We start from the raw sequence: 27,329 nt of genomic DNA on the forward strand, positions 1-27,329 counted from the left end.
GAGCGTAAGTGGTTTATTAGGAGAAGAACTCCAGACGGGGCAAGGCAAAGGCACAGTCAGACAGGTGTTTGACCACGAGAGGCGAACTATACAAAATCACAGGGCTAAGGAGGCGGAAATCAGGCTAAGGTGAAACACGGGGAATCCATATGAGAAATGCATTGGGCAGAATTGAAAACCAAAGGCTTAGTATGAATGACAGAAGACAAACAATACCTCACAAAGGCTAGGGTGAACTGAACAGAACTGAAAAGGGGCATAAACCAGACACAGGTGGGGACACAGGTGATCAGAATGAGGGTGAATGGGATCTGATGACTGGGGTGCATTCAGGAGTAGTGGAGCGTGGGGTGCATTCAGGAGTAGTGGAGCGTGGGGTGCATTCAGGAGTAGTGGAGCGTGGGGTGTGTTCAGGAGTAGTGGAGCGTGGGGTGCATTCAGGAGTAGTGGAGCGTGGGGTGCGTTCAGGAGTAGTGGAGCGTGGGGTGCGTTCAGGAGTAGTGGAGCGTGGGGTGCATTCAGGAGTAGTGGAGCGTGGGGTGCGTTCAGGAGTAGTGGAGCGTGGGGTGCGTTCAGGAGTAGTGGAGCGTGGGGTGCATTCAGGAGTAGTGGAGCGTGGGGTGCGTTCAGGAGTAGTGGAGCGTGGGGTGCGTTCAGGAGTAGTGGAGCGTGGGGTGCGTTCAGGAGTAGTGGATCGTGGGGTGCGTTCAGGAGTAGTGGAGCGTGGGGTACGTTCAGGAGTAGTGGGGCGTAGGGTGCATTCAGGAGTAGTGGAGCGTGGGGTGTGTTCAGGAGTAGTGGAGCGTGGGGTGCATTCAGGAGTAGTGGAGCGTGGGGTGCGTTCAGGAGTAGTGGAGCGTGGGGTGCGTTCAGGAGTAGTGGAGCGTGGGGTGCGTTCAGGAGTAGTGGAGCGTGGGGTGCGTTCAGGAGTAGTGGAGCGTGGGGTGCGTTCAGGAGTAGTGGAGCGTGGGGTGCGTTCAGGAGTAGTGGGGCGTGGGGTGCGTTCAGGAGTAGTGGAGCGTGGGGTGCATTCAGGAGTAGTGGAGCGTGGGGTGCGTTCAGGAGTAGTGGAGCGTGGGGTGCATTCAGGAGTAGTGGAGCGTGGGGTGCGTTCAGGAGTAGTGGAGCGTGGGGTGCGTTCAGGAGTAGTGGAGCGTGGGGTGCGTTCAGGAGTAGTGGAGCGTGGGGTGCGTTCAGGAGTAGTGGAGCGTGGGGTGCGTTCAGGAGTAGTGGAGCGTGGGGTGCGTTCAGGAGTAGTGGAGCGTGGGGTGCGTTCAGGAGTAGTGGGGCGTAGGGTGCATTCAGGAGTAGTGGAGCGTGGGGTGCGTTCAGGAGTAGTGGAGCGTGGGGTGCATTCAGGAGTAGTGGAGCGTGGGGTGCGTTCAGGAGTAGTGGAGCGTGGGGTGCGTTCAGGAGTAGTGGAGCGTGGGTTGCGTTCAGGAGTAGTGGAGCGTGGGGTGCGTTCAGGAGTAGTGGAGCGTGGGGTGTGTTCAGGAGTAGTGGAGCGTGGGGTGCGTTCAGGAGTAGTGGGGCGTGGGGTGCATTCAGGAGTAGTGGAGCGTGGGGTGTGTTCAGGAGTAGTGGAGCGTGGGGTGCGTTCAGGAGTAGTGGAGCGTGGGGTGCGTTCAGGAGTAGTGGAGCGTGGGGTGCGTTCAGGAGTAGTGGAGCGTGGGGTGCGTTCAGGAGTAGTGGAGCGTGGGGTGCGTTCAGGAGTAGTGGAGCGTGGGGTGCGTTCAGGAGTAGTGGAGCGTGGTTGTGGGTCCAAGCGTTATGATTTTTATGATACTCCCCCAGCCAGAATCCAGAATTACAAATGACCAACTCACAAAATAGCTTCCCGGAGTCTGGATGAATTTGAAAGGGGATCGGAATTTGAAATTCTTCCATTTTGTACAAATAACAATTTTGAGTAATTAATTAGTTCCCAGGGGCTCTTCTGATCGACCATTTCACCATCGCCAGAATTAACAAATGTACAGAATATTGTACAAATTCACACAATGAAAGATTCTGACTGGTCAAACAATGGGCTCTATCTTGCACCCAGCTCAATTGACTTTGTAAACTGACGCATGTATCATTCGTACTTTGCACCCGCGCACAGCGGGTACACTTTGCTTATCTAATCTACACAGATGCAACAGTTATTTTTGCAAATCATAAATTGTTACAATAAAAAATATTAACACATGAGATGAGGGAAATCATTGTGATGTGCATGAAGATGTGGAAAAAATTGGCATAAATCTAGCTTACAAATTTTTCAGGCTAATTGTAGTAATGACGGATCAGACCTGTTTGCCCAGTAGTGGCAGGACATATATGTATATAAGGACATCTGACAAATTGGTTTGTCCGTCAAGAACCAGGAAAAAAAATCGGAAGACTGCGAAATCACCTTTACCATAATGTAAGTACATTAAAAACCTTAGTCTTCAACTTACCAGTTAAGTTGAGCTTGCTCATATGTTTTTCTTTTGCACAGTGAGATGGAGTATGTCTTGGGACAGAGAATTAGACACCGGAGGGAGAGACAGACCTTTCTCTCCCTCAGTGAGGAGGAATGCAAACGTAAGCTACACCTGGCCCGCCAGGCTGTGACAGACCTATCTCCCTCAGTGAGGAGGAATGCAAACGTAAGCTACACCTGGCCCGCCAGGCTGTGACAGACCTATCTCTCCCTCAGTGAGGAGGAATGCAAACGTAAGCTACACCTGGCCCGCCAGGCTGTGACAGACCTATCTCTCCCTCAGTGAGGAGGAATGCAAACGTAAGCTACACCTGACCCGCCAGGCTGTGACAGACATCTCCCATCTCCTGGCAGATGAGCTGGGGACTGATGCACCCTGTCCCTATGCCTTCCCCGTTGCAGTAAAGGTTACAGCGGCATTGCATTTCTATGCATCTGGGTCGTTCCAGCTCCCCCTTAGCTCCTTTGGAGGCATTTCACAATCTGCCATAAGTTCGGCTATACATGCAGTTACATCAGGTGTAGTCCGACATGCTGGGGAATACATCAGAGTCCCCGTCACACCTGACAGCCAGGAAAGAGCAAAGCAGACATTTTGTGCGAAGTATGGGTTCCCTGGTGTCCTTGGTGTTATAGACTGCACCCATGTGCAGCTACGTGCCCCATCAGAAAACGCACTTGTATACATCAACCGCAAGGGAACCTATTCAATCAACATATCAACAAGTCATTTGCGATGCTTATAGTAAAATCACCCATGTCTTTGCGAATTATCCTGGCTCGAGCCACGACTCACTCATACTGGCAAACTCTGCCATTCCTGCCATCTTTGAGGGGACTCTCTCGTTGGATGGGTGGCTGTTAGGGGAGAACGGGTATCCGTTAAAGACATGGCTGATGACACCATTTTTTATGCCAGCGACAATGAGTGAAATGCAGTTTAATCGAAAACACACACAAACACGCTGTGTAATTGAACGAACATTCGGCATACTGAAAATGCGCTTCAGGTGTTTGGATAGATCAGGAGGCACTTTACAGTACAGTCCTCAAAAAGTCGCAGCATTCTTTGTGGCGTGTTGTGTTTCCATAAATCAAGGTTGTGTTGTTGACATAGATGAGGAAATATTAGAGGACTTAAGGAGACGTGATGGTGAACTGCATGTGCCGATGCCACTTAACCCAAATGCCCCAGCAGCAGCACGGGAGAGGAGAGCTTATTTGGCAGAAGAGCTGCTGCATCGTCTATAGTGAGGTAAGCAAAGTTATCTCGGTCTAATTTTATACTACATTGCAAAAATATAACCATACTCGAGTCGTGATTCAGAGAGTACAAAACATTCAAAAGTATTTATTTGTGACATTTCATTACATTTTGTCATAAAGAAAAATCAAGAGCAAACAGTAATTGAAAAAAAAAAAATACAAACGGGAAATGAGGTAGAAAATATTTAAACAGAAAAACTTTATTTATTTTTCCCTCCTTTGGTAGTTTTGCGACGCGCGCCACGGCGGGATTGGACACCTGAGGGTCCGGGAATGGCATTGCGCGATGAGCGCCTGGTGGAACAGATGGACGGAGATGGAGTGGGGAAGGAGGAAGAGGCACAACAGGAGGAGGAGGCACAACAGGAGGTGGTGGTGCACTTGAAGGGCCACGCTCCATGGCTGCACCAATCCTCTCCAGGCTTGAGGAGATGCGCCCAAGAGGCTGCAGCAACATCGCCACCCGGTCAAGACAGGCATTCACACTTTGCCGCATCCCGGACAGCTCCCGCTCCAGCAGAAATGGGTGGTCTTCCGGTCTAGCGATGCTGCCACAGCGTGTAGTGGGTCTGGACCTTGATGGTTGCGCTGTTCCCTCCTCAGATGGCCCTTGCGCATAGCTCGCGAGGCCAGGGTCTTCCTGCGAAGTTGTTACATTGTTTTTATTTATTGTGTGGCTGCGTTATATTTATTTCATGTAAATAACGATTCAAATATTTTCATAAGAAACCTTAATGTATGTGAACTTGATTTGTAAGTGTACCTTGAGGTTGAACTGCTTGGTTTCTGGTTGGGTGCCGATTTCAAAGCCCCCAAATCCTTCAACGCTTTCAACAGTGAGGGTGGACGCAGCGATGTCCTCTAATTGGTTTATTTCACGTTACACCCAAACCATGAATAATGAAGCTACTTCAGACCAACCCCTTTTAGATTTGCGCCGGGCGCAAGAGTCATTTATCCTGCCGGGAAAATAACAACAGCGCCCAAGCTCCGCCCACAAAGTCACTTGCGCTTTGCGCTTGACACTTGCGTTTCAGATCGTTAAAATAGGGCCCCATGAGTGGATTGACAAAGTTTTTGGATACGGTATGAATATTATTATTTGCTATTCAAAAACATTTTATATGTGCATCCTTATTAGGTACATTTTTATTTATTTATTTTCACTATTCCTATTTATTCTTTCAGAATACGTAGATGTAGCAGTCCATGAAGTCCATGCAGTGTTGATCAACTTGGCCCGCAAGACGACCAACATCCAGCGCAAGGGGGCAATGGCTTGATGAATGCAAGTAATGATGTTTTATGTTTTTAATGCAGTTGAAAATCATGTTGATATCTGTAAAGTGTCACCAGTCCTGATTCCCAACCATTCTGAAGACACTGATAACAATTTGATTTTAGAGTGCGAGACTTCCTGTGAAGAAAATACAGAGCCAGACTGTACATAGCTCCCTCCATCGTTCCTTTGATGTAGTGAAGTCCTGTCCCCTTAGCAGAAAAACACCCCGAAAGCATAATGTTTCCACCTCCATGTTTGACGGTGGGGATGGAGTTCTTGGGGTCATAGGCAGCATTCCTCCTCCTCCAAACAGGGCGAGTTGAGGCCAAAGAGCTCGATTTTGGTCTCATCTGACCACAACACTTTCACCCAGTTCTCCTCTGAATCATTCAGATGTTCATTGGCAAACTTCAGATGGCCCTGTACATGTGCTTTCTTGAGCATGTGGACATTGCCGGTGCTGCAGGATTTCAGTCCTTCACGGCGTAGTGTGTTACCAATTGTTTTCTTGGTGACTATGGTCCCAGCTGCCTTGAGATCATTGACAAGATCCTCCCGTGTAGTTCTGGGCTGATTCCTCACCGTTCTCATGATCACTGCAACTCCACGAAGTGAGATCTTGCATGGAGCCCCAGACCGAGGGAGATTGACAGTTCTTTTTGTGTTTCTTCCATTTGCGAATAATCACACCAACTCTTCTCACCTACTCTCCAAGCTGCTTGGCGATGGTCTTGTAGCCCATTCCAGCCTTGTGTAGGTCTACAAGGCTGGAAAGAGGTAGATGCTGGGATCTTCTGCTGGCAAAAGAAAAAGAAGAAAGAAAATACTGAGAAATGTTTTTTAGAGTAGAACATAAAAACTACCAGTCCTACAACTGAAACTGTTAGACACCATTATGTCTTCTGCCGGAGCAAATTAATGGTGGAAAATCCCTTGAGTCGTCCCATTCCATGCACTACCCACATCAGTTACACACCATTAGAGACTAAGAAAAGACAACGTAAAATCCCTTGCAGACATCCCCGCAGATAAACATGTAGACAACATGTGAACAGCCTCAGCTGAAGGACAGGAAGCAGTGCCTCATTGGCATGCCCCAGCTTCCATTGGCATGCCCCAGCTTCCATTGGCATGTCCCAGCTTCCATTGGCATGTCCCAGCTTCCATTGGCATGTCCCAGCTTCCATTGGCATGTCCCAGCTTCCATTGGCATGTCCCAGCTTCCATTGGCATGTCCCAGCTTCCATTGGCATGCCCCAGCTTCCATTGGCATGTCCCAGCTTCCATTGGCATGTCCCAGCTTCCAGTGGCATGTCCCAGCTTCCTAGGCGGTGCCCTTGGTGAGGGGAGTGGGGGAGCCCTGAACAGTCACTGTGGTTTGCCCCCCATGCCCCCCCACCGGGTCTGTACTTATCTTGATGTCAAAGGGGCTAGAGATCTCTGGTCTTGTACTCACTTTTGTTAAACTATTAACTATAATAGTTAATACATTTATAACAACAGACCTATAGCATCATTATTATAACAAGAACACATAAGAAATACTAAAAATCTGCTTACCTAGCCAACTACATTATTTCACAGTGGTTAGAGCAGAATGCCTACTGCTAACAATAACGTTACTGACTGTACTCCGCAGGACTGTCATCTGTGATACGACCAAACAGAACAGAGAAATGCTGGGTGAGAAATCCCATGGTACCTGGGGGAAGTACTACCTGAATGTAAGTACTCCATATCTGGGGTACCTCTGGTTCTAAATTAAATTCAGTCTTATACAAGAATGGTAGGCCCTATATGGGTATCCAGGGTGTCTGAAAGTTGAGAGTCTTGTCTTTCCAGCGGTACCTTCCAAATCTTTCATGTGACTCCCAAGCATAGAAATCTACCATGGTGTTATTACACATAACCAATTGCATACTGAATTGGTATTACTGTGTGTACAGTATACCTCTGATTAATTAAAACAGTAGAGCAGGGTTTTGTTTCACCAGGGCCCTGTATTTTACAATGAATGCACCCCCTCCCTGAAAAACAGAAACAACTCCTAAACCACAGTTATTACCATACTCTTTCAATGTGCTGTAGTTTCTGTATTATTGTATTTGTTTTTTGGTGGAATAAGGGGAGCTTGACTGGCTTTTAACTGACAGTCAGTTCAGTTGTGTTGGTCAGGGCAGTTGTGGCTGAAATCGTATTCGTCCATTAACATTGAAGTTAACAGCCAAAGTCTACTATGTTGCTAGCTAAATTACCTAGCTTGGTACTAGCTAGCTGTCAACTTCATGAACAATGCTGTTGGGAGAAAAGCAGCCAACCGTCACATGTCTTGCCCACATCTAACAATCTGACTGAAATCATGGTTCCTCTCTGTGCACGACTGATTTATTTTTTTAAGACATATAACAATACAAAATAAAACAATTAAAAAAAAATTCAAGGAATTATATTGAGATAAATTAATTGAGGACTTTCTAAGACTTTTAAAGGACCCATAGCAACCCTGAGCTAGTCTATCGGCTAAAGAGGCCAAATAATTGCTGGACCAGGCCAAAGCTTTCGCAATGACTATAACGGCAGTAATAAAAATGTACAAGAAAAATACATGGTTTATCGACAGTTCTACATACTTTTGAATGAAAAAGAATAGCTACCTTGCTTTGGCGTAATCCAATCCAAATTGTAAATACTTCTTACAACTGTAACATGACAGACCTGACCACATGAGTATTGAGAAATGGCGGTTAGCTCTTCTTCTAACCGAAACATGACAGACATTATCACATGAGTACTGTGAGGGGAAGTAAGCGCATAACATATCAGTGTAAATAATTATAAAAAAATTATCATTTTTGGATATTAGATTTATAAAATGCATTGTTTAATCTGTTTTTGACCTTTTTAAATTCTGTTATGGTGCAAGTTAAATTGACCCCCCCCCCCCCTTTGGTATTGACCACTGGCGCTCGCCAGTATATCAAGACGGTTGAAATTTTGGAGGTGGACATTTTGATACACTGATTTTTTCAGACTGTGCCATTCAAACAAGAGGGATGCAAAAGACAAGCAGTGAAGTTAACACACCTGTCACCCCAAATGAAATGTCGCAGAAGGAGATTGAGGAATTCCAGATTCAACGTCTCGATCATCATGTAAAATGAAAGGTTGGCTATCTTACATGATCATTTTAGACAGCTGTATAACAGTTGGTGTGAACTAGTCTGAAATTGTATTAGCATAACATGTCTACGGGAAGGAGCTGGTGCATTAAGTGAGAATCTTACAAGACCTGCAGCTGCATTTGCCCTCAATGTCCGGGAACGATGCCACCTGTCCCAGTTTTACTCTATGTTAGCACCCCTTCCAATGGACCAGACTGAAATTTTAATAATATAAAAATTAAATACTATATTTAAATCAAAACGTTTTACTAAATCTGGTCATGTAATGCATTCTTTCAAAAGTATCAAAACTGACAGTTCTGTATCTGTTTCATTTTACAATCAGCATGTTCACATGCAGTACATTTTATTTGTCACAGCACTTCCAGTCAGCCAGCTAACGTTGTCATGCCAGGAGAGCTGAAAAGACCTGTTATTTTTCCCTATCTTTTGCACTAAATCAATCTTAGGTGTTGATCTGCCCTACTGTTTAATTCTAATTTTTTCCTCGTAAGGAAGACTTCCAAATGGCTTCGCTAAAATCAGGTCGACAATATTAGCACTGACTGCCATCGTGCGCAGTTTCAACCCGCGTACGACGCTAGCCTAGCCTACTACTGTATATGAATGAATGAATGAAAAATATATATTTGTAAAACTGAAACAAGGATTGTGGTGTAGCCTATAATTGGTTGAAATGTATCATGCAATTTCACCAAACAAATATCAAGAAATATTGCAGCAGTTTGTCTTTCGAATACACTTGAGAAATCCGCGATGGGACTGAATGCAAAATAGCTTCAGTAACTTGTTATAGTACAGACCGCTGTCAGTTAAAAGGAGATGCAGTTTGACAGATTGTCAGATCCTCCAATCATCACGCGGAAGCCCGGAGTCCGGCCCAGCCCACTCCTCATTCACCCCCAGAGACGCTGAGCGTCCGTGGGTGGGACAAAATCGCAGCATTTATCCAATCACTGTCTACTTTCGGAGCACTGAAAAAAACTGTTCTAAGCAGCCCCATTGAAGTCAATGGACGCTCGGCTTCAACAGAGGAATACACTGTGACGCTGTGGGATTGTACGAGAAGAACATTTTGTCAGCCGACCTGTAGCTGACTCTGAACTAAGTAGTTTTAGAGATGGACGTGTTTTAACGCATTCTTAGTCAATAAAATGTTTACACAATAGTACATATTTGACCATAATTTTCTTTTGACAATATAGGGGAAGCCGAGCTTCCCTTGCAGTCTTAAAGAAATCCCCACTGATATATATATATATATATATATATATATATATATATATATATATATATATACATATATATACACTCACCTAAAAGATTATTAGGAACACCTGTTAAATTTCTCATTAATGCAATCATCTAATCAACCAATCACATGACAGTTGCTTCAATGCATTTAGGGGTGTGGTCCTGGTCAAGACAATCTCCTGAACTCCAAACTGAATGTCAGAATGGGAAAGAAAGGTGATTTAAGCAATTTTGAGCGTGGCATGGTTGTTGGTGCCAGACGGGCCGGTCTGAGTATTTCACAATCTGCTCAGTTACTCGGATTTTCACGCACAACCATTTCTAGGGTTTACAAAGAATGGTGTGAAAAGGGAAAAACATCCAGTATGTGGCAGTCCTGTGGGCGAAAATGCCTTGTTGATGCTAGAGGTCAGAGGAGAATGGGCCGACTGATTCAAGCTGATAGAAGAGCAACTTTGACTGAAATAACCACTCGTTACAACCGAGGTACGCAGCAAAGCATTTGTGAAACCACAACACGCACAACAATCCCACCCTCTGTTTCAGTAAAACCTTCTGCTTTGCAGGTGATACACTTTGTACACTGATGACATAGAGATATGCAATCCCCTGGGGTCACATGCTTCTGTACATCAGTTACTGATGGTTTATTATACTGTAGGAAACATATATCCTAAGTTTAGGTCCAAGCTTGCTGCGAACAGACTCCTTGCTATAGCAAAAGCTAATGATATTGATGAGTGTGGTGTTGATGTTGTTTTATAAAGAAATTATGAAGACTTACAGTTACTGTATAATGGTATCAAAATCCAAACAAAGAATGGTGTGATGGGTTTATTTGGGGCTGTAGTTTCAGTATGTGGTGACACATCTGCACAACATGAGCTTGCTGGTTTCAAGGCAGGAGTTGGCTTTACCTATAGTAAGTCTAGACATTGTGAATGTACCTTTGAAAAAATGCAAAGGAATTTTGACAAACAACGTTTTACAAAAGGGACAGTGGAAAAACACAGTAGACAGTGCCTTGAAATAGAAAGGGCAAGCACTGAAAACCACCTATGGAATAAACAGAAGAAGCAAGTTGGTTGATTTTCCTGCCCTTGACCTCATTCAAGAAAACTCCCCAGGATATAATGCACATCATTGTTGAGGGTGTTGTACCCATGGAAATTATAGCTAAATGAAGTGTTGTTCTCTCTGGACAGACGGAGTTGGGTATGTTCAGTTCAGTCATGCAGAGTTTTCTATGTCACCAACAGACATACGTGACAAACCCTGTCCTATCAGTGTCTGTACCTTGTCATCAAATAATAACAAACTTAAACAGTCCTCTGGGCAAATGCTGATATTGTTGAAGATCACGCCTTTTCTGTTGAACAGTTTAGAGAAAAATGTATATGTTCAGTTTGTTTTGGATTGAACAGCATCTGAAACAGTTTTTCCTGGGAATAATGTAATTCCTAAGCAACATTACAGGGTGCATCTGCCTGCTGAAATTCTTTCTCTGGGCCCTTTGATAAGGCATATGTGCATGAGATTTGAATCAAAGCACTGTTTTTTCAAACAGTGGTCATCTAAATTGAACTTCAAAAATATCTGTAAGTCACTTGTGAACCATAATCAGCTTTTTGAATATTGTCAAAATGAAATGGGCACTGAGCATCCCATTTTTGTACATGAGAAAGAATTGGGTCCTGTCTCAGAAGTGACAAACATGGAATACATTACAGCAAAGATTAGCCATTTTTGGGGTATTGATGCCATACAACATGCAGTCACAGTAAGTACACAATAAGGACATCAGTGAAAGGTCTTTGATAATCACCAATGCAAATGAGACAGTACCTGTTTTTGGACTTTTTAAAAACATTTACAGTATGTGGTAGACAGTTCATTGCATTGTTTTTCGATTATCAGCTTTATGAGACCCTGGGTTTGAATAGAGATCTTTTAGCATATGAAGTTACTGTACCTAATCTTGCCCAGGCAACAGATTTGATAGATACTGAAAAGCTAGTTAAAATCATCATATTATCCAATCACTTTCAAAAACAGTGTGTATGTTTTGACAAAATATTATATTGATGATGTCATTGTGCTTAAAAATGTAAAAGAAAAATCCTAGTGAATAAGCTTTATAAATAAATGTGTTGATGTTCACAAAAAAAAAAATAGATTGACAAATTAGTGTGATTAGCAGTTATTACTATAACTTGTCTTGAAACAGGTTTTTACAGCTAAAACAGGCTTAATTTGAGGACACATTGTAGCCTCAAACATGTCTCTCTGTAATTCAGCATGTGCATGTAAAATAACTAACTTTTAAGATTAAGTAAGAAACATTTTTAAATATTCTTAAAACAATGTTGATAATCTTACACAATCTTCTCTTGCATAGTTTATTATTCTCATAACAAGATCAATAAGACTTTACAACCTAGATATAAGATTGCAAGTCATGGTTAGATCAGGATTTATTTGCAGTGTAACCTTATTAATTACTTTACCAAAAAGGCCTTGATGGATTGTATTAGTCTATTAGAGTATTGGTGCCTGCCCAGGGTTGTTTTTTCAAATTGGACTGTTTTCCCCACCAGTAATGTAAAAACAGGTAATATAACCTTCAAGTATGATTTAAAAAATACCCTGCACTTTATCAAGGCCCACTTTTGATGACTGCCAGCATTACTCTAGGAGTCAGTGTTTTACAGTGCCACCACCCAGGCTATTTGCTTTTACCAACAAAATAGGCCTGAATCCAAGGGCTTGTGGCTTATCAAGCTGTAAAAAGGTACGTCAATTATTGTAATACAACATTACAAAGAATCTGGTGATAGGTGGTAAAGCCTGAATGCGTAATTTCTCCTAAGTATTATGTGTCAACAACCACATGCCAGGGTAATGGATAACTTCAACCAATGTGTAGGCTAGATCAAATACACAGTACAACGTGTCACCTGCTTATTCATTGTACGACCAGGGTTTAAATCCTACTAACAAATTAGCCCAGAATCATTATGAACGTTTATGAATGTTGTCATTAGGTGTTTGGGATGTCTTTGTTATGACAACTTGACATTAACTAAAACAAAATATCCTGTCAATGTCTTTGTTATGACAACTTGACATTAACCACGACAACATAAGATTAGATTCAACTTTATTGTAATTGAACAAGTACAGTACAATGAAATTGAAGGAGTAGGGTAGCATGTGCATCTGAAATGCAGGGATAGCAGCAATGAGGTTCCAGAGGTAGACATGTACCTGTAACAACGGAAAACTTCAGACTTTGCAAGGCTATGTCAGAGTCCAGTAGTACAAAGGGTAGTTATGCTTAGTGATGAGTCACAGAATTCAGAAGGCTTACAGCAGACAGAAAGGAACTGTTCCTGAGCCTGCTGGTGCGGGAACGAAGAGACCTGTACCACCTGCCTGATGGAAAGATGGCAGTTTGTGGCATGGATGTGAAGTGTCCTTGATGATGCCACACACCCTGTGCAGACATCGCTTGTGCTGGAGGTCTACAATGGCCGGGAGCTGTGCTGGGCGGTTTCCACCACCCGTTGCAGGCCTTCCATTCGGCTACAGAGCAAATGCCAAACCATGCTGTGGCACAGTTAGTCAGAAACATAACCTGACATAAACAGGCCTGATTATCAAGCTTGAAGAAACTATTTAGCTTTATGTGTTAGCATTAAATACAACTGTCATATGCGGTTGGTTTTGACATTGGTTGTCATGAGACCATTACAATTGTGTCATGAATATTTTTCTTGACCTCTAGTACAGTTGTAAAATTTGGACGTGTCATAAAGATGTCATGACGTGTTATAACACTGACGAATGCATTCATAACAGTGTCATGAATATTTTTCTTGACCTCAAGTACAGTTTGACAGTTTATCAAATACTGTCAAAAATATGTAATTAAGTCTGTCAAATGCTTTTAAAACCCTTAACAAAAGCAATACATTTCCTGTATTTTTTTTGCACACTAACTTGACTCTTCAGTGACACAGGAGTGTGATTACCTTTATGACTCCATATTTGACTCCATATTTCTGTCAAGCATGCTCAATATGCTGAGTAAGAGCACTAGACTCAGGATCAGCAAAGTTCCTTTTATGGCAGACAGAATACTGGCTAAATAGTTTCTTCAAGTTTGATAATTAGGCCTATGTTTATGATAGGTTATGTTGTCTTAGTTACTGTCATGTTGTCATAACTAAGACATTGGCAGGTTATGTTGTCTCAGTTAATGTCAAGTTGTCATAACAAAGACATCCCAAACAATGTCAACCTTGCATAAAAAAAGACATAATCAATTGAATGACACCTAATGACAACATTCATAAACGTTCAAAATGATTCCTTCATGTGTCATGTCCTGGTTATGACAGAATCATGTCACTCTTGTGCACACCCCTTCAAATAAATTGTTATCGAAAGAAAACTAGAGATAGAGAACAAGGCACCAGCCTTCTATCAGCAAGGCTCTTGTCTGTACTAGCAGTTGTTGTTTTGTTCAATTGCAAAGAAATAAGAAATACTTAACAGTAAGTTATTGATGTATGGATATATATGTATATATTTTTTTTACCTTAACAGTCAAATGGCTGTGGAAAAAGCTTGTCATAAATGAAATAAATTATGAAGGAAATTGTGTAATATACACAAAATCTAGATCTGCATACAAAATGTATCATTAAATAAATTGTCCTGTACATGAAAAAACAACCTTTTACCTGTGCATGTCACAAATTTCTTATAAGCATGTAACAAAAACCGGTGATACTGTGTTGGCCTTTCTTCACATGCATTTGTAAATGTGACTTAGATATTTAGAAGTAACAGCCCCTTTCATTGTGGTGATTCTGTTATTTTGTCCACCCCCTGAATAATGAAGAACCCATTTAAACCTTCTCAAGTTAGAAACTGCTCATGGCACCCATAAATGGACAGTTTGCACAATACACATAAAATATAGAAGTTCATGTTTAAAGAAAATCTGAGACATGCATGTAATAGTACTGATATACACTCACATAAAGGATTATTAGGAACACCATACTAATACTGTGTTTGACCCCCTTTCGCCTTCAGAACTGCCTTAATTCTACGTGGCATTGATTCAACAAGGTGCTGAAAGCATTCTTTAGAAATGTTGGCCCATATTGATAGGATAGCATCTTGCAGTTGATGGAGATTTGTGGGATGCACATCCAGGGCACGAAGCTCCAGTTACACCACATCCCAAAGATGCTCTATTGGGTTGAGATTTGGTGACTGTGGGGGCCATTTCAGTGCAGTGAACTCATTGTCATGTTCAAGAAACCAATTTGAAATGATTCGAGCTTTGTGACATGGTGCATTATCCTGCTGGAAGTAGCCATCAGAGGATGGGTACATGGTGGTCATAAAGAGATGGGCATGGTCAGAAACAATGTTCAGGAAGGCCGTGGCATTGAAACAATGCCCAATTGGCACTAAGGGGCCTAAATTGTGCCAAGAAAACATACCCACACCATTACACCACCACCACCAACCTGCACAGGGGTAACTAGGCTTGATGGATCCATGTTCTCATTCTGTTTACGCCAAATTCTGAATCTACCATCTGAATGTCTCCACCAAGCGTGCCGCACAAGCCCTGAAAAGTGAAGCCAAAACGTCTCGATCGCCCCCTGGTGAGTGGTCCCAGTATAGGTCATAAACCCCGCCCTCCCCATGTTATTCAATGGGACGCGAGACCAACTAAACAATTAAATTACCCTTCAAATATATTTTTTCCGAAGCTGGTTTCTGTCATTTACTGTAGTTTGTATCACGCTAATGTAAATTCAAGAGTTTGTTTTTAAAATAAGTTTGTTTTTAGTTAGTTATTTAAAGCTCTAAAAACGGTGGTGGGACGTCGTGATTCACAGCTGTGATTGACAGCTGTGATTGACAGCTATCTGAGCCGAGGAGCCACTGAATCTTCGGAGGACTGAGGAGATTGGAACTTTACATTTAATCTCTAAATTTCTATAATTTATATAATTTCACACGGACATAATGGGTTGTTCTGCAGTACATTGTGCTAACCGATCTGGCATTTCCAATCGATCTTTGAATTTTTTTCGGTAAGTTAAATTTATAAGCTATTTAATTAGTAAATAAATGTAATGGGCTAGCTAACGTTAGCTAAAAGACAACAAGCCTCGTTAATAGCCATGTTAATAGCTAGCAGGTGATCGTTAGCTAGAAGTTACCAATTATTTTTGTATTAGGCCTATTCTAAATTAAGGTTAAACATGATGTAAGTTAGGCTATAACATATCGTCTAGGTTTAACAAGCAAAGGTTGTACTGTACTTGGACTTGCGATTGATTACGGTATGCGCATTCTGCGAGGGAGAGTGAGGGCGGGGCACAGGGGTGGGGCCGTTGATTTCGCGGCTTTACGGCTTTACTTCCTTCTCGCTACTGCGCATAACTACTGCGCAGAACTGGTCCCAAGATCGCTATCTGCGCAGACGCAAGTCCAAGATGTCAGTGCCGTATCAGGACACTGGTGGCTTCATTTTTCACCAATGGAAAAGAGCGAAAGGGCGTCGTCCATTATTTATACAGTCTATGGTCTCAACAGAAATTGAGATTCATCAGACCAGGCTTCAACTGTCCAATTTTGGTGAGCTTGTGCAAATTGTAGCCTCTTTTTCCTATTTGTAGTGGAGATGAGTGGTACCCGGTGGGGTCTTCTGCTGTTGTAGCCCATCCGCCTTAAGGTTGTGCATGTTGTGGCTTCACAAATGCTTTGCTGCATACCTCGGTTGTAACGAGTGGTTATTTCAGTCAAAGTTGCTCTTCTATCAGCTTGAATCAGTCGGCCCATTCTCCTCTGACCTCTAGCATCAACAAGGCATTTTCGCCCACAGAACTGCCGCATACTGGATGTTTTTCCCTTTTCACACCATTCTTTGTACCCTAGAAATGGTTGTGCGTGAAAATCCCAGTAACTGAGCAGATTGTGAAATACTCAGACCGGCCCGTCTGGCACCAACAACCATGCCACGCTCAAAATTGCTTAAATCACCTTTCTTTCCCATTCTGAACTTCAATTTGGAGTTCAGGAGATTGTCTTGACCAGGACCACACCCCTAAATGCATTGAAGCAACTGCCATGTGATTGGTTGATTAGATAATTGCATTAATGAGAAATTGAACAGGTGTTCCTAATAATCCTTTAGGTGAGTGTATATATATATATATATATATATATATATATATACTGATCAAAAAAATTAAGTGAACATGTTATCATCACAGTATAACACCAAGAAAATTAAACTTCAGGGATATCAGTTTGTCCAGTTAGGAAGCATAAGCTATTGTAAATTAATGTCACCTGTTGTGCTGCAAATGAAAGTAACAACAGGTGCACTGGAGAGGCAACAGCAAGACAACCCCAAATAGGGAATAGTTTCGGTGGTTGTGGCCACATACATTTGGGTTTTCCTTATCCTTCCTGACTTTTTATTCTCTAGTTTTGTGATTTGCTAGTGTCCTTGTCACTACCTTGGCCCGACATAGTCTAGTGGGACCTGTGGTCAAAGCCCAGCACTGTGCAGCTCAATTGGCATTCGCCAGAGAACACCAGAATTGTCAGGTATGAAGGCATTGATACCATTGACTGGCCCTCATGTTCCCTAGACCTGAATCCAATTGAGAACATCTGGGATGTTGTGTGAAGGTGCATCACACCCAACAGTTTGCCTGTATGCCACACCCCTTTCCTTTTCCACACCCAACAGTTAGCCTGTATGCCACACTCCTTTCCTTTTCCACACCCAACAGTTTGCCTGTATGGAACACCCCTTTCCTTTTCCACACCCAACAGTTTGCCTGTATGGAACACCCCTTTCCTTTTCCACACCCAACAGTTTGCCTGTATGGAACACCCCTTTCCTTTTCCACACCCAACAGTTTGCCTGTATGGAACACCCCTTTCCTTTTCCACACCCAACACTTTGCCTGTATGGAACACCCCTTTCCTTTTCCACACCCAACAGTTTGCCTGTATGGAACACCCCTTTCCTTTTCCACACCCAACAGTTTGCCTGTGCTCAATAAAGACCTCTGCTCCCTACCCCCCTATCACTTATCTGGGACAGACACTGACCAGCTTCCAACTGGTTCACAATATAACCTTTAACTACTATAGTGCCATAAAATGGAAGGAACTGGATCTCACACCAATGCGCCAACCTACCTGGGATGGTCCATTTGTAACACTTTATGTTGCTGTTTGCCACTTGGAATTGCTGCAATAGTTTGCTCATTCAAGGTAAGATATTCAAATTTTTACTCAGTTATTTAGTGATTACTCCTCAAAATAATTAAGGGACCACTTATATCACACATCAGGTCTCAATGAAGGAAATATATTAAAGATCAAAATCTTTACTGTACCTTGTGTAATTCATTGAGAACAAAATGATATAACGTTCAGTGAAAACCAAAATCACCTAGATTCAAACTCACACCGAAATCCAAGTAAACCATTGAAATCACAGGCTGTTCCAACTTGCGTGAATTTCATCACGGCAACTCGTAATGTAACTCGGTAGTGTGTATGGCCACACGTGCCTGTATGCAGTCCTGACATGTCTGAGCATGTTCCTGATGAGATGGCGGATGGTGTCCTGGGGGATCTCCTCTCAAGGCATCAGTGAGCTCCTGGACAGTCTGTGACACTACATGGCGGTGTTAGATGCACCGAAAACACAACATCCCAGATGTTCTCAATTGGATTCAGGTCTGGGAAACATGAGGGCCAGTCAATGGTGTCAATGCCTTCATACCTGACAATTCTGGTTTTCTCTGGTGAATGCCAATCGAGCTGTACAGTGCTGGGCTTTGACCACAGGTCCCACTAGACTATGTCGGGCCAAGGTAGTGACAAGGACACTAGCAAATCACAAAACTAGAGAATAATCAGTCAGGAAGGATAAGGAAAACCCAAATGTATGTGGCCACAACCTCCGAAACTATTCCTTATTTGGGGTTGTCTTGCTGTTGCCTCTCCAGTGTGCCTGTTGTTACTTTCATTTGCACCAAAACAGGGTGACATTAATTCACAATAGCTTATGCTTCCTAACTGGACAGACTGATATCCCTGAAGTTTAATTGACTTGGTGTCATACTGTGATGATAACGTGTTCCCATAATTTTTTTGAGCAGTATTTATATATATACAGTATATATAATTAACTAATGAATAGCGAGTGTGGTAGCAAAAAAGATTGGTTAAGTAAAATGAGTTTCTGCGGCAACCTTATGTGTTTGAAGGTGGATAATGCAAACAAAGTTGGGGACGCAGAAAGAGCAACAGAAGCATCCAGGACAGCCAAGATCCTCAACATCGTTGCCCTTGTCATTGGAATTATACTGATCATCACTGTTCTTGTTTTGAATTTCACACTGTTGAGATAAATACAGTTTAAATAATGCTGATTTAATAACCATGTATTCTTATGTTTTTGTTTTATTAAATTGTATGATGCAGCCAGGTTAGGGAAATATGATTGAATACAATAACCATCAAAATTTTAAACTCAATACATTACACTCAGCCAACACTCACTCAGACTTCACACCTGGCTCAGATAGAGAGACAGGATTAAAACCCCCCAATTAACATACAAATGAAACTGCCCCCTATACAGCAGGAAGAGACCTTCTGTCTCCAGCCCCCTGATGTTCTAGTCTAGGTTAGGACAACAGAATGTAAATTACTGTAACCTGGTTAAGATTTCACACCTGTATGCAAAGAACCTGTTGATCTATGACCAAGAGTAACCCCAAATGGGAAGATTTTAGAGCATGCCCTTCTTCATTGGACAGCGAAAACAAAGAGATTCGTCCAACAGGTCACCATGCCAACAAAGAGCCAATAAGGATGGGTTTTACTCACGAGAATGAAAAGTAACCGCCCCTGTGGCGGGAGGATCAAAACCGATGTTCGATCTTCATTCGGGGCGAATATTTTGTGGAAGCTCGAGGGTTAAGCAAATATTTGACCGCTGCAGTGTAATTCATGTATCTTGACTTATCATTTTCTGTTAATAAATCTTTGTGCTAAATTTCCATTCGGACCGAAGCCTCGTCCTTCTTCAGAGAATCTGATACATGTAAAATTCTTAACAATACCTTTGTGAGAAAATATCTGTTTACCTTTTTACCATTGCATTCCTAGGGATTTGTATAATATATCAGATCAGCCCTGAGGAAGACCAGCTATAACCCTAATGGAGGCCCAGTGTAAATAAATACACTGATAGCAATTATGTAGAACTAGAACTTACAGCTTTGAGAAAATGTTTAAAGACTCCATTATTATAATGAACACATTGATCCACAACAATGTATTTATCAATACTGGTAGAATACAATCGTCATGTAGAATAACAAGAAATGTCAGTAACTGCAAAAACATATCTGTCTTTTTACAGACATGCATCCTTTTTTCACAACAATAAGCAGTACTTTACATTCTACAAAAAAAAACTATTATATATACACAGATAATTAAAAAAGTTCAAAAACAGAATTTCAATCTCAATATACAGTCCTAATGTTATCTCAATTAAACTCTTTTTTTATTTTTTAACTTTTTGGTAAACCACTTGAAGGTGCTAAGTGTTACATACTCATGCTATTAGCATTGATGTCATGTGGCTATGTTTCATGTATTTTCTAATGCTATGCGAAAAAGTCAGTCCAGTTACTTCCAGTCCTGTACTCAAATTAAGGGTAACAGGACAGAGTAGTACTAACTTGAGTGAGAAGTCTGAATGAAATAGTCATTTTAAATGTGTATCAAGATATTCTCATGAATATAGGTTTTTCAGTTTTAACTTACAGGGAGCTGTAGTTGACAATTCTGTATCATACATGTTTTACTCTAATATTTTGAGATACTGGATTTTTTATTCCCATGAGCTGTAAACCATAATCATCAAGATTGAAACAAAAAAGTATTTAAATATTTAACTTTATGTGTAACGAATCTAGAATATATGAAGGTGTCACATTTTGATTTGAATTACAGAAAAACTATTATACGATATTCAAATGTTTTGAGATGCACCTGTACGGCCTTCTTAGGGAGTTTTTCCTAGCCACTGAAATTCAACACTACTGTTGTTTGCTCCTTGGGGTTTAAGGCCGGGTATCTCTGTAAAGCACTTTGTGACAACTGCTGTTGTGAAAAGGGCTTTATAAGTAAATTTGATTGATTGATTGATACATTGGGACATTAAACTGTGTGAACTTCAACAAAAACTGGAAAAATATATATGATGAACTGATGTAATGCAAACATATGGGTCTGTGTAAAGCTTATCAGTTTATTAATCTTATTAATATATTACCATCAGATAAGTTACTCATGTCAACAATGTTACCAAACAGTCCATGTAATGCTTATCAGTTTATTCATCTAATTAATATCCTTAAATAATAAATACGATTCCATAAACCAAATTGAAGTGTTTTGACAGAAAAATACAGCTCCAGAAAAAATGAAGAGACCACTGCACATGTTTCCTTCCTTTCCAAAAAATTTGAAAAGGAAGGTTTTGAGTGAGGAACAGAAGGGTTAAAATTAAGAGACCACAACAAATTAAACGAGGAGGGTATATCTGCAGATCACAAGTCGGGGGCATAACTTAATATGGGGGTTCCTTACTATTAACTTACGCCCATTGACGTTTGCTATTGGTCTGGTGTTTTTTATTAAATGCGTGCGTTTTGAACGAAGAAGGAAGAATTACAGAGATGTCGGTAAGTGCTTCCAAATGACAACCTCTAGCAATATATTTAGGGATAATCAATCTGTTCAATAAGATCGCTTATCTACTAAATTCTTTGAATCTGAGATTCGAATAGCTTGCCAGTGACAGAACACAGACAATCCTTATAGCTATGTTTAAAGATAGCTAGCTATGTGACAAGGAAGGCTACTTGTTAGTTAGCCAGCTGTAGTTAGTTACGTTACGTTATAACTAGATGAAGTTGTACAATGCCTATTAATCAATCAATCAACATTTTGTGCATAATACGTTTTGATTTTGCTACCTTTACAATGTAAACTAACCAGCTCAAGCAATTTATAATATTTTTGATGTGCATAGTTAGTTAACATATTTACACTGGTCGTTTGGCAGCATGTTACCATATTGAAGTCAGGCACAGATCTTGAAGTCAGGCATGGGACTGTACAACTGCCCCTTTTGTTTAAAGTTTTCACTTTTATCTGTAATGCTCCTATGTATGTTATTATTCAGACATTGTACTTAAGCCCCTCCTCTTCTCATATAGTGGACCAGGTGAGGAAGACCAAGCACCTAAGATGCAGAATTAGAAGAGCTTCCAGAAGAATATGTCTGCCCAAGACCACCAAGGTAATCATTGGGAAACTCTTTAGAGCACGAGGACTGAGGGAAGACACTGGTTTTGAAGTTGACAGGGGGAGGCTACCTTAGCATGGGACAGCGAGAATTCATGTCCACTAAAATTGGTTGTTAATCGTCTTGAAATATAAATGCATATGTAATGTCTTAAAGGGGATCAAAAGCTCCATGATCTTGCATGAAAAGTGGCTATTTGAGGGAACTCCTGGGCAGGGACACAAGATGTAAAGGGTTGCAACCGCTGGGTGGAGAGTGTCTGTGAAACTACAGGCAGAGGAGCTAACCAGGATAGAAAACACAAACATAGTGAATCAAGCTACAAAGCACTAAATGAGATCTGAATATTTCTGTATTCTTTCTTAAGGCAAGATACAGAAGTGAGACTGGTGTGGGGTCTTCTCTTTCCTTCCTGGAATCATTGGGATCTTCAGACGTCCGTAGGTCTTCACTTTAACCAGTCCAGGATCCTTTCCTTTCAGTTATAATAATGTGGGTAAAATACACCATACTCTCAACTTTTTTTTCAAATAATTATGTGGTATTAAGAGGTATTGTGGTTTCATGCCTTACAAATCAATTTTTTCTTCCAGGTTGCCCAAAACATCAGAAACACTTGTTTTATGAACTCTGCTCTGTAGCGCCGGTTGGAACTGCCTGCATTCTGCAGAGACATCCTGAGACAGCAGGACATCTGGAGTTCCTACCCCTCTTCTAAACTGCTCCGGTACACTACAGAACAAAGTCCCTCCTCAAATATCACTAGTAGAAACCTAAACCCTTTTACGTTCTATGCGTCCTATGAAACCTAAAAGCATTGTTTGGCTGTCTTAAAAGATTTCAATTTGGTTCTAAGTACAACCCTTTTTATAAAGGCCATTATATGTGTAAATTATGTCTGATCTGTATCAAGGCTTATTTTGTTCCAACTTATTTCAATTCATGAATGGAATGTAGTTCCAGTGTGCATGGAGTGAGAACTATGTGATTTCCATCCCTCCTTCTGAAGCTGTAGTGTTTGGTCAGGAGAAATACAACCACCTGTCACTAAGTCTGAGCACTCACCTGAGACATAGCCTGGAACAATACTTCATGGTAAGCACTTAAAACCAAAAGGTAGTATGATAAGGAAGACTATTGTGAATGTAATGTTTATAGTCATTGTATTGTTGTGCTTTGCCACCTAGCCGTCTCCAGTGGAATGTAAATGCTGGGACAGTTCAAGCAGCATGGCATCTGTGTCCACCCACTGCCCCGGTGAGCTTCCCCACCCCCGTGATCCAGGGACGGACTGGGACTAAAAAACGGCCCTGGACTTTGGCTAGGCCCGGCCCAAAGCAATCGGCGCGTGGAAACTCGACGACAACAACAATAACGCCTGCCGCCTGGCATGAGTGTCACAAGACCATCCAAATTATAGCAATAGCACTGATGTTGACTAGATGTTGTGTTAAAAGCATATTATTCTAGATTATTGCTGTCTTAAAATGAATTTATTACTTAATATTCTTAATTAATTTATGCAGTAATTAATCTTACTGCACAAATAATAATACCACATCTAAATTAAAATACACCATTACAAATGTAACTTCTGTATTCAAAATCTTCAAAGTTTGTAAGCATTAACTGTAACGTTACCAACATTTTTTAAAGTAAAAGCACAACATATTTCTTATATTAGCTACTGCATGTGGCATTCTACAGCAAAAATGTTGAAGTTTAGCTGTTTTAACTACTGTAATCATTAAAAATGTAGCAAGCTGAATATCACTTCCTAACATCCCTAGCAAGTAACTCTTTCTCTTCTCATGTTCCATACTTGCCCTGTATCTGCCTGTGGAACCAGCTCATCTTTCTGTTCTTCACTGCTGGTTCTGCTGCTAATATTTAACTGCGAGGTGCTGCTGCTGGCTGTGCAGCTAAATATTTCAGTTAGTTTGTGACATTTAGCAGCTTTACTATCTAAATTCCGCTATCTACATTTTTTTTTTCTTTCGCCTACTCAGCCCCACCCTTTTCTTTTAGTTTTTTCCCCGCGGCCGCGTTATGCATATTGTTTGTTCGTTTCTATGCTTCTATCTAACGTCTTTGCTGTTGGTTTCTTCCTCCTCTTCCACTTCTTCTCCTTACTTGGTGGCCACGGCCATAGACATCTTATTTAAAGGCTAGACGTCTCAAGGCGCAGTCACTTCTGCCATCACCGGTGGCCATCTTGTCACAGGCAGGCTTCCTGTCGGGCTCTGTGGTACCTAATATAAGGTGAGTGATCAGCACTAACACAAATACTCTTATCTCGCTACAACCTTGACGGATTTACAAACGGTTTGGTTTCTTACAAACGTTATTAACGTGGCTATAATACTGAATGCTTGAAAATGTTGAAATTGTAGCTTTTCTTTTCTTAAAACGTCTAAATCGTGCAGCATAGTTGGATCACGGCAAGTTATCAAGGCAGATATCACAAACGAGCTGTTCGATTATAGAGGTTTTACTGACCCCAATAACGATTTTATGACAACTAATCTTTTGTCTAAATTACAATATTTGTGGATGTGGTTGTAGTTATTTGCTGGCTAATAACAATAAGCTTTGAGTGAGACCTATGGCTGCTAAAGTTACAGTTTAGCTGCTAACCAGCAAAGTTGCACATGCTTTTCAATCCGGTTGGTTCCTGTGTTGCTTGAAGGACAGCAATATGTCCTGACCTACAGGTTCAGCCAGGACCACTTCGAACTTCTCTTCAACTCCATCAGAGTATCTGGTAGGGTTCATAATTTATATTTACCAGCCGTAACACTAAGTGACTTGTATTGTTTTCAGTTTGTCGGTCCATGTTTTTTTACTTTTGGTAACATGTGTTTTCTGCAGACACACCTTAACCCTAAGACACACACAATACCTGGAAGTGTCACAAACCTTTTTGAGTATTTAGAAAAATGCCTGTGTTTGACTATTTGTTTGCAGAACTTATCATCACTGATACAGTCTGAATTGTATGATAATGTCATTCAAACTATTTTATGTGGAAAGATCATTCAGGGGTGGCTAGTTCTAATTAGTCTTTTTTTGTAAAATATTTTTCATCATAAAACATTTTAAAGCATGTATTGAATATCTGTGTACTATACTTGTATACCTTTTTTTTTCCTTAAAAGAATAACAACCCTAATGCCAGCCAGTTCAAGTACATCTTTAGGATGTAAAGCTGATGGCCCAGTGTGGGGTTGTTAAACCATGCAGAGGCAATGTGACGGCACAGGATGACACAGAGTCCCTACCAGCTGTGATGGACACCTCTACAAGCCTGTCAGCTGTAGATGTGTCCTCTGCAGCAGGAGGAGAAGATCTTCCATCCCCGTTTGCTGACATTCCTGCCCTAGTACATGATCACAGGTACCTTCCCGTACACTTCAATGGTCTTGTGGACAACGCTCTCATGTACATTTCAGGTGAAAGCTAACTGAAAGTCGGTTTTCCCTATAACCTAAAGTGCCAATAGTCACAATCTCACGATTGTCCAAAAAGGGAAGTGTTCCCTTAATTTCCCCATGCTTATTAATGATTATTGTTATTAGTTATGATATTACTAACTCAAATTTCAGGATTTGTTGTGCGACAGGCTCTGAAGAAGCTGTCGTGTGATGTCTGACGTGCCAGCCTGGTGACAGATGCTGCATCTGCCATCAAGGACCAGAGCTACCACCTGCTGAATTTAAAAAACAATGGAGGTCTGGTGATTCCATCAGAGGGAACCGTGAGGGTCGTCAGGGCAGCAGAGTGGGTCATTCGGCAGTCATCAGGCAGTACCAGACAATCACAGCCCATCAAACTGCTTGAGGTTGTTTACATTGTCTGAGAAAGGATCGGTTCAGAGGATGTTTGTGTTGGGATAGACAGTATAGACAGCTACCACCATAGGCTGTTAAAAATAATTCTGTCCCTGTTTTTTAAGTTAAGGCTGCACCACATCGCCAGAATTATAATCCTCAGCTTACAGAGCAACAACATGCAACAGAAACTTAATGAAACTGTCCTTTTCAAAGGGCATTAGCCCAAGGTATGTGTTTTCAAGGTACTGTCCTCTTTTACTTCAACAGTAGTGTAGTGCTCTCTACAGCATTTATTTATTTGTATATATAAATGAATGATTTATTTATATTTGTAAAGGGGAATCATGTACCTATTTTTTGTGTGCAAATAAATGTTACACTTATAATAGTTTAAAAATAGAGACTTGTGTAATTATTCCATATTTTTTGTAGTCATTCTATATCAGAACCCCTGACATACAATCCAAATAGTCTACAAGTAACATCAGTGTTACCTTTCATTTGATTTGATTTCATTATGCTTCTACACGAAGAGGTTGCCCCACAGTAAGCATTTTATTGTCAGCATTTTATCTGACAAAGTCCTATGGGGAGTTTCCATAGGGCATTTTACAATACGCATGACCATACCTTGGCAAATAATGGTCTAAAGTACTCAATTTCATTCTATATTGATCTGCTTTTGCACACAGCTTCACAAGACCTGGTGCTAGGGCTCAGTTGTTTCTAAAGTCATATCAAGTGACCTAGAGGGCTGAAATGTGGTCAGTTCAGAGATGCTTGTTATCCGGCATAAAGAAAAAATATGTAGTAATTAAAATGATTTTATAATAGTAATTTTAATATAATAGTACAGAAGTGTATATGTCTTGTTGCCATTCTGTAGCCTATTGATTTAACATACATACCTTGTTTGTATATTCATTACACCTATCTGGTTCTGTTCAAGGATATCTTGATATGGAAGTCCATGGTTTTAATGGTTCATATGTATGCAGTGTCATAACTTTATCTCTGACGTTTATAACAAACCAAACCGTTTGAAAATCTGTAGAAAAATGTGCAAGTTATGGTTATTTAAAAAGTACATGCACCATAAAACACAATGTTATGAGTGAGGGAGCAGCCTGTGGCAAGATGGCCGCCATGTGCGGACGTCGACCTCCATTAGCCAACAGCGCAGACAAGGTATCTAGCCTTTATCTATGGCCACGGCCAGTACACCTGGCATCCAACTTAAAGGTGCATTGCTGCCACCTACAGTACTGGAATGTGAAACAGATTAGTGGGGGGAAAAAACAGGTGATGACTGCGTGTGTGGTGTACCGGCCGTTCTGGAGTACCGGCCGTTCTGAGATCACACAGATGGCCAGTCCGCCCCTGTGTTCAGCTACCAGAAAAAGCTGTGCTTATCTGGTATAATTGCCTAATGTCAGCAATATCTCCAAGGTTTATTCAATTGTAGTTATATTTGTAGTACACATTAAAGTTGTTTTGTTGAACTAACAAGCAATTGTTGTTTAAAGGAAAACCACCAGCCTCGCACGTAAGGGAGTATGTTAACCCTGAGGTAGAAATAAGCTTGCAT

General features: G+C 41.4%; 1 long non-coding RNA gene across 3 annotated transcripts; it reads left to right on the forward strand.

The window, feature by feature from the left end:
• Positions 1-4,859: 4,859 nt before the first annotated feature.
• On the forward strand, positions 4,860-24,201 carry LOC105009401. 3 transcript variants are annotated; one of them, XR_827788.5, is made up of 8 exons: positions 4,860-5,028; positions 6,658-6,742; positions 8,049-8,182; positions 21,820-21,902; positions 22,276-22,400; positions 22,502-22,635; positions 22,918-23,003; positions 23,096-24,201. It is a non-coding gene; the product is annotated as an uncharacterized LOC105009401 (long non-coding RNA). The 3 variants fall into 3 exon arrangements; XR_001198116.4 differs by lacking the exon at positions 8,049-8,182; XR_002196342.2 differs by lacking the exons at positions 4,860-5,028; positions 6,658-6,742; positions 8,049-8,182 and adding an exon at positions 21,166-21,282.
• The last annotated feature ends 3,128 nt before the right edge of the window (positions 24,202-27,329 follow it).

This window comes from Esox lucius, chromosome 11 (assembly GCF_011004845.1).
Source record: "Esox lucius isolate fEsoLuc1 chromosome 11, fEsoLuc1.pri, whole genome shotgun sequence".
NCBI classification, from domain to species: domain Eukaryota; kingdom Metazoa; phylum Chordata; class Actinopteri; order Esociformes; family Esocidae; genus Esox; species Esox lucius.